The sequence below is a fragment of the Heptranchias perlo genome, chromosome 4, assembly GCF_035084215.1.
Source record: "Heptranchias perlo isolate sHepPer1 chromosome 4, sHepPer1.hap1, whole genome shotgun sequence".
NCBI lineage: Eukaryota > Metazoa > Chordata > Chondrichthyes > Hexanchiformes > Hexanchidae > Heptranchias > Heptranchias perlo.
This window is the reverse complement of record NC_090328.1, coordinates 5,528,034-5,541,695: the sequence shown is the minus strand read 5'-3', so window position 1 is coordinate 5,541,695 and position 13,662 is coordinate 5,528,034. Positions and strand designations below refer to the sequence as shown.

The 13,662-nt window shown below is 48.8% G+C and overlaps 1 protein-coding gene and 1 pseudogene across 2 annotated transcripts in view; one reads left to right on the top strand and one right to left on the bottom strand.

Annotated features, from left to right (window-relative positions):
• The window catches only part of LOC137320706 (polymeric immunoglobulin receptor-like), a 788,493-nt gene that overhangs the window by 184,168 nt on the left and 590,663 nt on the right, over positions 1–13,662 (top strand). The gene's annotated exons all lie outside the window — the stretch shown is intronic.
• Positions 6,164–9,004, bottom strand: LOC137320411 (beta-1,3-galactosyltransferase 5-like; annotated as a pseudogene).

Here is a 13,662-nt window from a genome sequence, read left to right as displayed (position 1 = left end):
GAAGAGCCCCTATCTGGGGGAGTGGGGACAGATAGAGGGAAGAGCCCCTATCTGGGGGAGTGGGGACAGATAGAGGGAAGAGCCCCTATCTGGGGGAGTGGGGACAGATAGAGGGAAGAGCCCCCATCTGGGGGAGTGGGGACAGATAGAGGGAAGAGCCCCTATCTGGGGGAGTGGGGACAGATAGAGGGAAGAGCCCTCACCTGGGGGAGTGGGGACAGACAGAGGGAACAGCCCCCGCCTGGGGGAGTACAGATAAAGGGAACAGCCCCCATCTGGGGGAGTGGGTCAGACAGGGAAGAGCCCCTGCCTGGGGGATTGGGGACAGATAGAGGGGACAGATAGAGGGAACAGCCCCCGGCTGGGGGAGTGGGGACAGATAGAGGGAACAGCCCCCGGCTGGGGGAGTGGGGACAGATAGCGAGAACAACCCCTGTCTGGGGGAGTGGGTCAGATAGAGGGAACAGCCCCCGTCTGGGGAGTGGGTCAGATAGAGGGAACAGCCCCCGTCTGGGGGAGTGGGGACAGGTCCCTGTCATTGGTACAAGGCTCAGGAATAAATATAATTTTCTTCAGGAAACCCCCTGAGGGTTTTCCCAGGGGAGGTGTGTAACTGGGCACCTGGTGGGGTGAGTGCCACCCAAACACAAGAAAGAACTTCCATTTATATAACAACTTTAGTCACTGTTGCAATGTAGGAAACGTGGCAGCCAATTCATGCACAGCAAGATCCCACAAACAGCAATGTGATAATGACCAGATAATTTTTTTTAAGCGATGTTGGTTGAGCGATAAACGTTTTCCAGGACATTTGAAGAGCAGAAGTCCCCGGCTCTTAGGAAAGTGCCATGGGATCCTTTACGTCCACCTGAGAGAGCAGACGGGGGCCTCGGTTTAACGTCTCATCCCTCAGTACTGTGTCAGCCTGAATGATGTGCTCAGGTCTCCGGACTTGAACCCACAACCTTCTGACTCAGAGGCGAGAGCGCCACCTTCTGAGTTCAAGGAGAGAAAGTTCGGAGGGGGAAAAGTCTCCCTGATGTTTGTTCTCAGTCAAGTCACTAGATTGCCTTGGTGATTGCCTTGGCAACGGGCAGTTGCAGGGGCAGTCTGTAAACACCATGTATTGTTCAATATGTATAAATGCGTAGGCTTCAAGGAGATCCTGAAACATTTGCCTGAGGAAGGAGAAAATCTCCGAAAGCTTGTGAATTTAAAATAAAATTGCTGGACTATAACTTGGTGTTGTAAAATTGTTTACAATTGTCAACCCCAGTCCATCACCGGCATCTCCACATCAAGTCACTAGATGGCAGAATAATTCCATGGGAGCGAGGATGGGAAAACCAACGTTTTATCCCACAGGAAAAATCAACGTGTGAGGAAGATGAAGCAAAGTCTTGAGTATTTCTCTGGTATTACAGCCATCACTGGTCATTCAGAGAAATTTTTATTCACAAACCTCATTAAGGCATTTGGGAATTATTTTTAAAATTATATGTGAATTAATTTTGCTCCCTTTAGAGAGGGTGCAGAAGAGATTTACTAGAATGCTGCTGGGCATGAGGTACTTCGATTATGTGGAGAGACTGGAGAATCTGGGGTTGTTCTCCTGAGAGCAGAGAAGGTTAAGGGGAGATTTGATAGAGTTGATCAAAATCATGAGGGGTTTTGATAGAGTAAATAAGGAGAAACTGATTCCAGCAGCAGGAGGGTCGGTAACCAGAGGACACAGATTTAAGGTGATCGGCAAAAGAACCAGAGGGGACATGAGGGGAAATGTTTTTACGCAATGAGTTATGATCTGGAATGCACTGCCTGAAAGGGCGGTGGAAGCAGATTCAATAGTAACTTTCAAAAGGGAATTAGATAAATACTTGAAGGGGAAAAATTTGCAGGACTATGGGGAAAGAGCAAGGGGAGTGGGACTAATTGGATAGCTCTTTCAAAGAGCTGGCACAGGCACGATGGGCCAAATGGCCTCCTCCTGTGCTGTACAATTCTATGATTCAATAATTGTCAAATAGAGAAAAACCCCATAAAGCTGGTTCTTGTTTGGTTGCCAAGGGTTACCGTATCTGTGAGATCTAAGCAATTGGGGGCACAAAAAAATCCGTGGCGCATCCAGCTCACTCCCACCATCAGTAAGGAACCCCAAATACGCCTTATGTTGTGTATTCTGTTGGGTGCGGTAATGAGTGGAGCCTCCACCCACCTGAAACAAGGATAGCGGGTGAGGAGGGAGGTGGGCAGGGAATATTAACGCAGCTTCCCCCCACCCCCGCTGGCTACCATCACCTTCTGACCCGATCGCCAACCCCCCACCCGCCAACATCCTCACTCACTCGAGAGCTATTGCTTTCCACAGCTTGCTAGCTCGATGGAAATGAGGCCCAATATTGGGGGAACCTCGGGCCTCGCCATTCAGGCGCAGGGGTCGGTATGTGCTGCGACCTGCCCTCTGGAGCCCTTTACCACTGTCCCGCTGCAATTTCCTCCGGGGCGGGGACAGATTCCTCCCCTCGTTTGGATGGACGGTCCCCAATCAAGGCCCATGTGCATGTGAAGACTCATCCCCCACTCCCACTCCCCCCGCCCCCCCCCATATCCGGGTTCTGGCTGATTTCACAGGCTTCGACCGAACCATGGCAGGTGTGTTCCGGAAGGCTCGCAGATTCTTGAGGCCAGTGTTCCCTCTCTCAACCTGAGGCTCTAAGAAAGATGGAAAGCGCTTCACAGCCAATGAAGTACTTTACCCTTTAAACATTTTTATCATCTTTGAGACCCCATTCTCAGTTTAGACATGCCAGGTTTTAGTGTTGTATTCTCCACCTAAATTGCAATGTGATTACCCTAATACATTAACCTTGGGTACTGCAACTTCTGACACAGATAAGACCCAATGCAGTGGCTCTCTGTATTGTTCCTTACTTTGCGATGCTCCATATATATGTGTAAAAAGTGAATGAAAGGATCACCAAGTGAATATTATATTAAATAAAGTCAGCAGGAAAATCTCACGGTTTACTGGAACTAATGAACTCGCTGAGTTAAGAAAGAAGGACTTGCATTTCTATAGCACCTTTCATGATCTCAGGACGTCTCAAAGTGTTTTACAGCCAATGAAGTACTTTTTTTTCGAAGTGTAGTCACTTGTAATGTAGGAAACACGGCAACCAATTTGTGCACAACAAGATCCCACAAACAGCAATGAGGTCATAGAGGGAGTACAGCGACGGTTCACCAAACTGATTCCTGGGATGGCAGGACTGTTGTATGAGGAGAGATTGGATTGACTCGGCCTGTGATCATTCGAGTTTAGAAGAATGAGAGGGGATCTCATTGAAACATAAAATTCTGACAGGGCGAGACAGACTGGATGCAGGGAGGATGTTTCCCCTGGCTGGGGGGTCCAGAACGAGGGGTCACAGTCTCAGGATACGGGGCAGGACATTAGGACTGAGATGAGGAGAAATTTCTTCACTCAGAGGGTGGTGAACCTGTGGAATTCTCTACCGCAGAAGGCTGTGGAGGCCAAGTCACTGAATATATTTAAGAAGGAGCTAGATAGATTTCTAGACACAAAAGGTATGGGGAGAGAGCGGGAATATGGTATTGAGATAGAGGATCAGCCATGATGATATTGAATGGCGGAGCAGGCTCGAAGGGCCGAATGGTCTATACCTGCTCCTATTTTCTATGCTTCTATGACCAGATTATCTGTTTTAATGATGTTGGTTGAGGGATAAATATTGGCCAGGACAACTCCCCTACCCTTCTTCGAAATAATATCTTTTACATCCACCTGAGAGGGCAGACAGGCTTTCGATTTAGCTGAAAGGGACTGTACCTCCAACAGTGCAGCACTCCCTCAGTACTGTAATAAAATATCAGCCTGGATTTTGTGCCCAGGTCTCTGGAGTGGGGGCTTGAACCCACGACCGTCTGACTCAGAGGCGAGAGTGCTGCCCACTGAGCCACGGCCGACACTAAGGCTTGTAATATCCCTACTGCCAGTCAGGCTGAGATCAGCTAACTCAGCACAGACTGGACATTGGACCTGAGGCCTTGTGTGGCTCAGTACCACAAAAGGACAATGTAATTCCTCACTGGGCGATCGGAGAGGGGTAGTTCCAAGGCACTTTTAAAAAAAAAATACGAAACAATAATTTGCGTTTGGAGTTCTCTCGAAGCGAGTTCACCCCCTAACAGCTTGAAGTATTTTTTCAATATGTCAGATTAAAATGGCCGCCCATTTTGGCAGGAAGTACAGCCACCGCCGCTAAGAGATCAGAGTTTACCCCTAACGGTAAGTACTAACATCGGCGAAAAAAGTTAAACCTCCTCATCACATCCCGTAGAAAGGCCCCAACGTGCTTCACACACCACAGATTACACTGAAGCTCAGTGACTGTTGCTGTGTAGGCCAATGCGGCAGCCATTTTGCACAGAGTGAACCCATAAACAGCGATGAGGTTTACAACCAGTTAACCTGTTTTTGTTGGTTGAGGTGAGAAATATTGCCTGCGACACCAGGAGAACTCCCTGGTCTTCTTCAAGGTGGAAACGGTCCAACTAGTTTGACTGGTGTACAGAGGCCTTGCTCCCCAGGGAGCTCCTCTGTACAGCTCCTGCTGATAACGTGTTCTCCGACTCAGTACAGGGTAAGACAGCCGCCTGGCTCAGCTGGTGCAGTGCCCTGTGTGGTAGCGGGCCATAAAGGGACCCCAACAACTTGCGTGAAGGAGCAAAGAAACAGTGGACTCTGAGGAGGAACAAGAACAGAGGGTTAGAGTGCGGGTCCAAAGGCACTGTGAAATAGGAGGGGGACTCGATCCTGAATTAGCTGATCTCAGCTGGGCCGATTATAAAGGAGCGCTACAACTGACCTCAGCATCGAAGGGCTAGAGAGTGTGTGTGTGTGTGTATATACGTGTGTATGTACTGGCGTGTAAACGCGTGTATGTACATGTATGTGTATGCATCTGTATACGTGTGTGCACTATTTATAAGTATGCATGTGTGTGCATACACGTGTGTGTATACATATGTGCATGTGCGTGAACAGCACATGTGTATATACACACACACACGCACACACTAGATTCAGTTCAGCTGCGATGCCTTTAAAATGAAGTAGTAACAGAGAAATTATTTCCTCTGGTGGGGGATTCAAGAACAAGGGGGCACAATCTTAAAATTAGAGCGAAGCCATTCAGGAGTGAAATCAGGAAGCACTTTTTCACACAAAGGAGAGTGGAAATCTGGAACTCGCTCCCCCAAAAAGCTGTGGATGCTGGGGATCAATTGATGTTTTCAAGACTGGGATCAATGAATTTTTGTTAGGTAAGGGTCTCAAAGGATATAGGGAAAAAGGGGGCAAATGAAGTTAAGACACAGATCAGCCATGATCTAACTGAATGGCAGAGCAGGCTTGAGGGGCTGAATGGCCTCCTCCTGTTCCTATGTTCCCACTGCAGTCAAACATCCACTATCTACAAACCCTTGACTGAGGTGTGCCTATAAACCCACAGCCCACCACGTGAGACAGGAGGAAGGAAATTCAAGGGGAAAAGGTTAGGAATAAAGACTAGCGGGATCGCGAGTGCACATGTGAAAGTCATGCTCTCTGGGGAGTATTTGTTTTGTTGCACTGCTCACACCTCCCTTATAGGATGCAAAAAGATCAAGGTCCATCTGGTTCGCCTTCTACCGTCCTGGTAGTCACATGATACAACGATAATGGAGTTGTTGACAAATCACAGCAATCAATCTCTATCAATGAGTCTACAACAGACCCAGACATGAGGTGAGGAAAACCCCCCAGTGGTGGAGAGCTTTTGGAAACATAGGTCCAAAGTCACCTGTTCCTCCCGAGCATGTTACACCCACCACACGTCATGTCTCAAATTAATCATACACGGTATTCCTCAATCAGTTCTAATTCCCATTAACACCTATCCTATTATTTACTCTCTGCGTTATCCCATGTGAAAACAACACAATCATTAAGTTCAAATGCATATACAAATAAGAAAGCTTGAAACACGACATTAGTTTCTCCTGCCTCTGTGTTGATGGAGCTGTGCTATACAGGTGTCAGAGAGGATAGGTGTGTCCCTTACTTATAATTTACTCCTCAAATCAATAGGGTTCATAAACATTGAATATCAAGTGTCACAGATTTATTAAGTATACAGTACTTAAAAGCAATACTTACGACCAAACCTTGCGGGTTTAGTTACGGGGACTCAAACCGCGATTCAGTTCCGAGCTCAGTATACAGGTTGATCAGACCTTAATCAGTTCCAACATCCCCGTTTTATACCTTTTCCTTAACCCCTCTGCGTGACAATCCACACGTTTCTGAATTACATCATTATACAAAAGTTAAACTGCAAGCCCATATAAGGTGAGTTTTAGGGCTTGTTCAAAGGCTAGTTCCTCAGAGACATACCAAGGGGGTAAATTTCCTCAGGACTTCTCTCTATCCTCCGGTGTAACTTCGGGGGAAACCCCATTTAAGCACCCTGGACTCCCACACTGCAGCTCTCGTTCCCTCATACTTTCTTCCCAATCCCACCCCCTCCTCCTCCTCCTTGTTAGAGAGAGAGGTCCTTCATCTCAACCCATCAGGAGAGGAGACAATTATTCCCTCTGTCTGGGCTGGATTGTGTGCAGATTCTGCAGTGAAACACTGAACCGCACAGGGCTGTGATCCAAGCACCTGAAATCTGGTTACCTGAGCAACAGCCACACTCAACTCTCCTGTAGTGTGGAGTCAAAGACGATTCTGACACCCAAGATTATTTAAAACAAATTATTATTATTGTCATGGGATCTGGGCATTGCTGGCGAGGCATTTATTACCCATCCCTAATTGCCCTCGAGAAGGTGGTGGTGAGCTGCCTTCTTGAGCCGCTGCAGTCTAGTGCTGTTAGGGAGGGAGTTCCAGGATTTTGACCCAGCGACGATGAAGGAACGGCGATATATTTCCAAGTTGGGATGGTGAGTAACTTGGAGCTGATGGTTTTCCCACGCACCTGCTGCCCATGTCCTTCTAGATGGTGGAGGTCGCGGGTGCAGGGGGTGCTGCCCAGGGAGCCTCGTACACACTACAGCCAGTGTACGCCAGCTGTGGATGTTGAGGTCCAGGTCTGTGGCTGCCCTTAAATGTCTGGGGCTGCACGCGCTCTGCACTGAATGGATCAGCGGGTGGTCTTTGTCCAACTCCTCAAAGGGCGTTTAGCTACTTGAGATTAAGTGATAGCCAAGATTAGCGCAGTCAGGGTCAAATAGAGAGCCAACCCCCCACTAACTAGCTACACGATTTTTTGCTTTCCATTACACAGGAACAGCCTCTTTAATTAGATTATGGCTGATCTGTATCTTAACTCCATTTACCCGCCTTGGTTCTAACAAAAATCTATCAATCTCAGTTTTGAAATTTTCAATTGACCCCCAGCCTCAACAGCTTTTTGGGGGGCAGAGAGTTCCAGATTTCCACTCCCCTTTGTGTGAAGAAATGCTTCTTGACATCACCCCTAAACAGCCTAGCTCTAATTTTAAGGTTATGCCCCCCCCTTGTTCTGGACTCTCCCACCAGAGGAAATAGTTTCTATCTATCTACCCTATCAAATCCTTTAATCATCTTAAACACCTTCAGCTCCACCTGGCGATGTCCCGATTACCAGAACAAGCTGTCCGGGCGCGGACCATGTTACTATGGGCTGCCTGTTGCTCCTGAGCGCTGAGGTGATGAATGACCATCAGGAACCTGTAGTTGCACACTCTCCAGTTCACGCTGTGCTTGGTGAAGCGGCTGCTCGATCTCACGGGGATGCCGGCCGCTTCTGCCAGGATCCCCGACATAAGCGTCCTCGACGGGAATCGGGCGGACGGTCGCCGCCGCTCTCAGGATGGCGCCGGCTGCGTCCAGCGAGAGCACGTATCCCACCCCGCTCACGTAGGGGGGGGGTAGCGGTCTTTCCCGTAGTCCCGCCAAGACACGTACCATTTGCTCCACGGGTTCCGGATGACTACCCTCTTCTCGGCGGCGAAGAGAGAGCCCACGTAGTCATAGAGTCATACAGCACGGATAGAGGCCCTTCGGCCCATCGTGTCCGCGCCGGCCATCAGCCCTGTCTACTCTAATCCCATATTCCAGCATTTGGTCCGTAGCCTTGTATGCTATGGCATTTCAAGTGCTCATCCAAATGCTTCTTGAATGTTGTGAGGGTTCCTGCCTCCACAACCCTCTCAGGCAGTGAGTTCCAGACTCCAACCACCCTCTGGGTGAAAAAGTTCTTTCTCAAATCCCCTCTAAACCTCCCGCCTTTTACCCGTAGAGTCGGGTTCTAATTGGGTTGTCTCTGACCAGAAACTGAGGCAGTCTATCAGTGTTCACGAAGCAGTCATCGTCGGTTTTGAGGATGTACGCTGGCTGGCAGGCACTCACTGCCCACTTTAAGCCGTGCATGACCTTCAGCGTTAAGTTTCTGTAAGTGTCCAGGTAGCTCCCGACCAGCAGATCCTGGAACTGGTCCTTCTCCGCTCTGATCCTTTCGGCCGCTCCTTCCTCCGAGGCCTGGCCAACCAAGAAGACCACTTGCCAGGGGAAGGGTCTCTCCCGCCACTCCAGCGCCCAGGTGTTACGAATGGCGTTCCTACGGTCAGCGTTGGGCGGGGCCGAAGTCACCAGGACCAGCAGGACGTGCCCCTTCTCGCAAGGAGGCGGCTCGTCTCGCCGACTGAACAAAGCCTCGAAGTCGATCCCAAAGCTCTTGCCGGTGATCCTGTCTTCTCCTTCCTTGCTCTTCGTCTACTCCAACACCGTGCGGAGGTCCCCCACCGACCGACTAGGTTCCTCAGTCAGCTCCCTGGTCGCACGGAAACTTAAGATCAGAAAGGCGGATGTCAGGAGCAATGCGAACACAAGCACTTTAAAGTAACTTCTTAACTTCATTGCTTTAATGCAAAGAGTTACGAATCCCTGCACATCAGGTGGAAATGTTCACCTCCATACTGGTTGGGTTAGATGTGAGCAACACCCCCATGTCTGCTGATGTAGCTGCAGCCTTGCATCAGGATAAGGAATAAGCAGAAGGAACAGTAGCCCCCCCTCTCCTCTCTCTCTGTGTGTTAGAAGAACAAAGGACTTGCATTTCTACAGCACCTTTCACCACCTCAGGACGTCCCAAAGCACTTTACAGCCAATGAAGTACTTTTGAAGTAAAAACAGAAAATGCTGGAAATACTCAGCAGGTCAGGCAGCATCTGTGGAGAGAGAGAGAGAGAGAGAAAAACAGAGTTAACGTTTCAGGTCGAAGACCTTTAGTCAGAACTGGAAGAAGTTAAAGATTAAACAGTTTTTAAGCAAGTACAGAGTCAGGGAAAGGGAGGTGGGGAGGAGGAAAGATCAAAGGGAAGGACTCTGATAGGGTGGAGGGCAGGAGTGATTAAATGACGAAAGGGATGATGGTGCAAGGCAAGGAGGGTGGGAATGGGACAAGTAAAGAAACAATTTGGGTCTAGAGGAGCTGTAAACGGCAGCAGCAGAACCATTCCCAGCACCTGCTGTCTGAAAAAGTGGGAGCAGTGGTTATGATCTGAAATTATTAAAATCAGTGTTGAAGCCCAAAGTGCATAATCAAAAGATGAGGTGCTGTTCCTCGAGCTTCCGTTCAGCTTCACTGGAACAGCGTAGGAGGCCGAAGACAGAGAGGTCAGAACGGGAGTGGGACGGGGAATTAAAGTTTTGAAGTGTAGTCACTGTTGTAATGCAGGAAGTGAGCAGAAGCAGTAGATGGGATAAGGGTCAGGGTGAAAGATAGCAGCTCTATATTTAGAATCATAGAATGGTTACAGCACAGAAGGAGGCTATTCGGCCCATCGAGCAGGTACCGGCTCTTTGTGAGAGCAATCCAATCAGTCCCATTCCCCCGCTCTTTCACCGTAGCCTTGCAAATTTTTAATCACATATTTTAATGGCCAAACGCCAGCCTTGCCTGCTCGCCCTTTAGTCCCAGGGAGATAAATCCTATCAGCATCCCGCCGCTTCCGAAAGGGCGAGAGTCCCTTGCATCCCCCCCCCCAGACAGTGCGTCTCCCAGTTACTTGAAATAGTCTCAACTTTTACACAGTCAGATTCCAGGACTTCAACTTGTGGGGGGGGGGGGCAAAGAGAGAGAGAGAGAGAGGGGGGTGAGGTCCAATGGAATGTGCAGCATTCTTCTCTCAAACTTCGAGCTGACTGACACAAGCGTGTGTGGCCAGGCAGGGCTCTGTGACAGGAAGGTCAGGGGAGGGGGCACTCTCACCCAGTCGCCATGAATCAGCTGGTCCCAGCACAAGTTGAGGTCTCATGACACCAATGGGACACATCTCATTCTACCATTTTGCCTTCATTTTCCACGCTGTTCTTCTTTTGCATAGTTATAAATGCAGCAAGTACAGATCATTGCGGCATCCCAGGTGGTGTTCCCTGCCCCTGCCCCTGCCCCTCTCACAAGGCTGGGCTGAGAGTCCACAGAGGGGGCCAGGGACACTTTGGGAGAAGTTTTGCCCTGCAAGGGGAGGGGGGGGGGGGGGGGGCTGCCACTGACCTGTCGCTGGGATCTCGGGAACCGAAGGACCAGCAGCCTGACTGACCCTCGGTGAAGGGGGGGGGGGGGAGATGCGGGCGGGCTGGGTCGGGGTGAGGGTCCCTGTTAAACCCGTCCCGGCCGCTGGAATCACTCCGTCTCCCTCCCTCTCTCCCCCCTCGCTCGCAACCCCTCCGTGATGGACAGCCGCCTGCTCCAATCAGTGCACCGCCCATTGTGATGGACAGCCGCCTGCTCCAATCAGTGCACTGCCCATTGTGATGGACAGCCGCCTGCTCCAATCAGTGCACCGCCCATTGTGATGGACAGCCGCCCGCTCCAATCAGTGCACCGCCCATTGTGATGGACAGCCGCCCGCTCCAATCAGTGCACCGCCCATTGTGATTGACAGCCGCCCGCTCCAATCAGTGCACCGCCCATTGTGATTGACAGCCGCCTGCTCCAATCAGTGCACCGCCCATTGTGATGGACAGCCGCCCGCTCCAATCAGTGCACCGCCTATTGTGATGGACAGCCGCCCGCTCCAATCAGTGCACCGCCCATTGTGATGGACAGCCGCCCGCTCCAATCAGTGCACCGCCCATTGTGATGGACAGCCGCCCGCTCCAATCAGTGCACCGCCCATTGTGATTGACAGCCGCCGTGCCGTGCAATACGCCAATGGTTGGAGTGGGGAGGCGGGATCTATCACACGGTGCGAATCTGGGACACGTTTACCAGTGGGAATATACTGCATCGAATTTATTCCCAAATTAAATTAATTCTATTCAAAATTAAAGTCACCAAGGATTTTTTTTAAATGTTGGGTTCCTGTAAGATGAGGAGTGTGTTACTATCTGGTTATAACTCCTTTCCCGTGACTTAATCTTCAGTCTGGGTTTGTTACAGGAATTAGACCTGTTTTATAATTGGTTCGAGGGGCCGCCTTGTTGTTGGGATTTGGTTTAGTTTGTGTGAAATGTGTGTGATTGCAAATCATCCCGGCACCGTTCTGGTTTAAAACAAAACTCTGGTGCACTATACTGATGTAACCAGCACAAACCAACAGACAGACCCAGCACAAACTCACAGACAGACCCAGCACAAACTCATAGACAGACCCAGCACAAACCCGCAGACAGACCCAGCACAAACTCACAGACAGACCCAGCACAAACTCATAGACAGACCCAGCACAAACCCGCAGACAGACCCAGCACAAACTCACAGACAGACCCAGCACAAACCCGCAGACAGACCCAGCACAAACTCACAGACAGACCCAGCACAAACTCACAGACAGACCCAGCACAAACCCACAGAGAAACCCAGCACAAACCCACAGACAGACCAAGCACAAACCCACAGACAAATCCAGCACAAACCCACAGACAGACCCAGCACAAACTCACAGACAGACCCAGCACAAACTCACAGACAGACCCAGCACAAACTCACAGACAGACCCAGCACAAACTCACAGACAGACCCAGCACAAACTCACAGACAGACCCAGCACAAACTCACAGACAGACCCAGCACAAACTCATAGACAGACCCAGCACAAACCCGCAGACAGACCCAGCACAAACTCACAGACAGACCCAGCACAAACTCACAGACAGACCCAGCACAAACCCACAGAGAAACCCAGCACAAACCCACAGACAGACCAAGCACAAACCCACAGACAAATCCAGCACAAACTCACAGACAGACCCAGCACAAACTCACAGACAGACCCAGCACAAACTCACAGACAGACCCAGCACAAACTCAATGTAATAGTGCCTCTGCAATCTCTTCCCTTACTTTTTTAAAATATGCGTGGATGCAATCCATCCGGACCAGGGGTTTTATCCTCTCTAAGTTTGATTAGTTTATCAATTATCTCACCCCTTTCTATCTTAAATGTCTTTATATCTTTTTTGATCTCTTCTTCTAATGTCATGCCCGCCATGTTAGTTTCCCTGGTAAATACTATTCAATATTTCTGCCATTTCACTATCTTTACCTACCTCTTCTTGCCAGCTTATTTGGCGATTGTTAAAATCTCCCATGATTATTATTCTATGTCCTTTACTCATTTCACATATTTGCTTACATATTTCTTCCTCCACTTCCTTTCCACTATTGGTCTGTATTAGCGAAAGGTTTACAAGGATGACACCAGAACTGAGAGGTTACACCTATCAGGAAAGATTGAGCAGGCTGGGGCACTTTTCTCTAGAAAAGAGAAGGGTGACCTGATAGAGGTCTTTAAGATTATGAAGGCGTTTGATAGGGCAGATGTAGAGAAGATGTTTCCACTTGTGGGGGAGACCAGAACTACGGATCATAAATATAAGAGAGACACTAATAAATCCAATGGGGAATTCAGGAGAAACTTCTTTACCCAGAAAATGGTTAGAATGTGGAACTCACTCCCACAAGGAGTATTTGAGGCAACTAGCGTAAATGCACTTAAGGGGAAGCTAGATAAACACATGAGGGAGAAAGGAATAGAAGGATATGTTGATAGGGTGAGATGAAGTAGGGAGGGAGGAGGCTCGTGTGGAGCATAAACACCGGCATAGACCAGCTGGGCTGAATGCTCTGTTTTTGTGTTGTAAATTCTATGTAATTCTATGGGAGTTTATCTTGTGCATCCCTTAGTGGCCCTCTCCCTATTTCTTTTGTTATTTATGTGTCTGTAAAATACTTTTCTATTTCTTTTTACATTCCTTGATAATTTAATCTCGTAGTTCCTCTTTGCTTTCCTAACTTTTTTTGAATTCTTTCCTAACCTCTTCGTATTCCCTGTTGTCATCCTCTCCTTTATTGTCTATGTACTTAGACTATGCCTTATTCTTTAGTTTCAATTTTACCCTTATCTCTTTATTTATCCATAGTGTTTCATTATTGACTAGTTTGTTCTTGTTTTTTAGAGGAATATATTTCTCCTGAACTCTATTGATCACCATTTTAAATATTTCTCACTGCTGTTCTATTGCTTTGTCCATCAAAATGTATTTCCAATTTACCTTCCCTAGTTCCATTATCACCTCTCAAAATTAGCTTTATCCAAACTATTACTTTG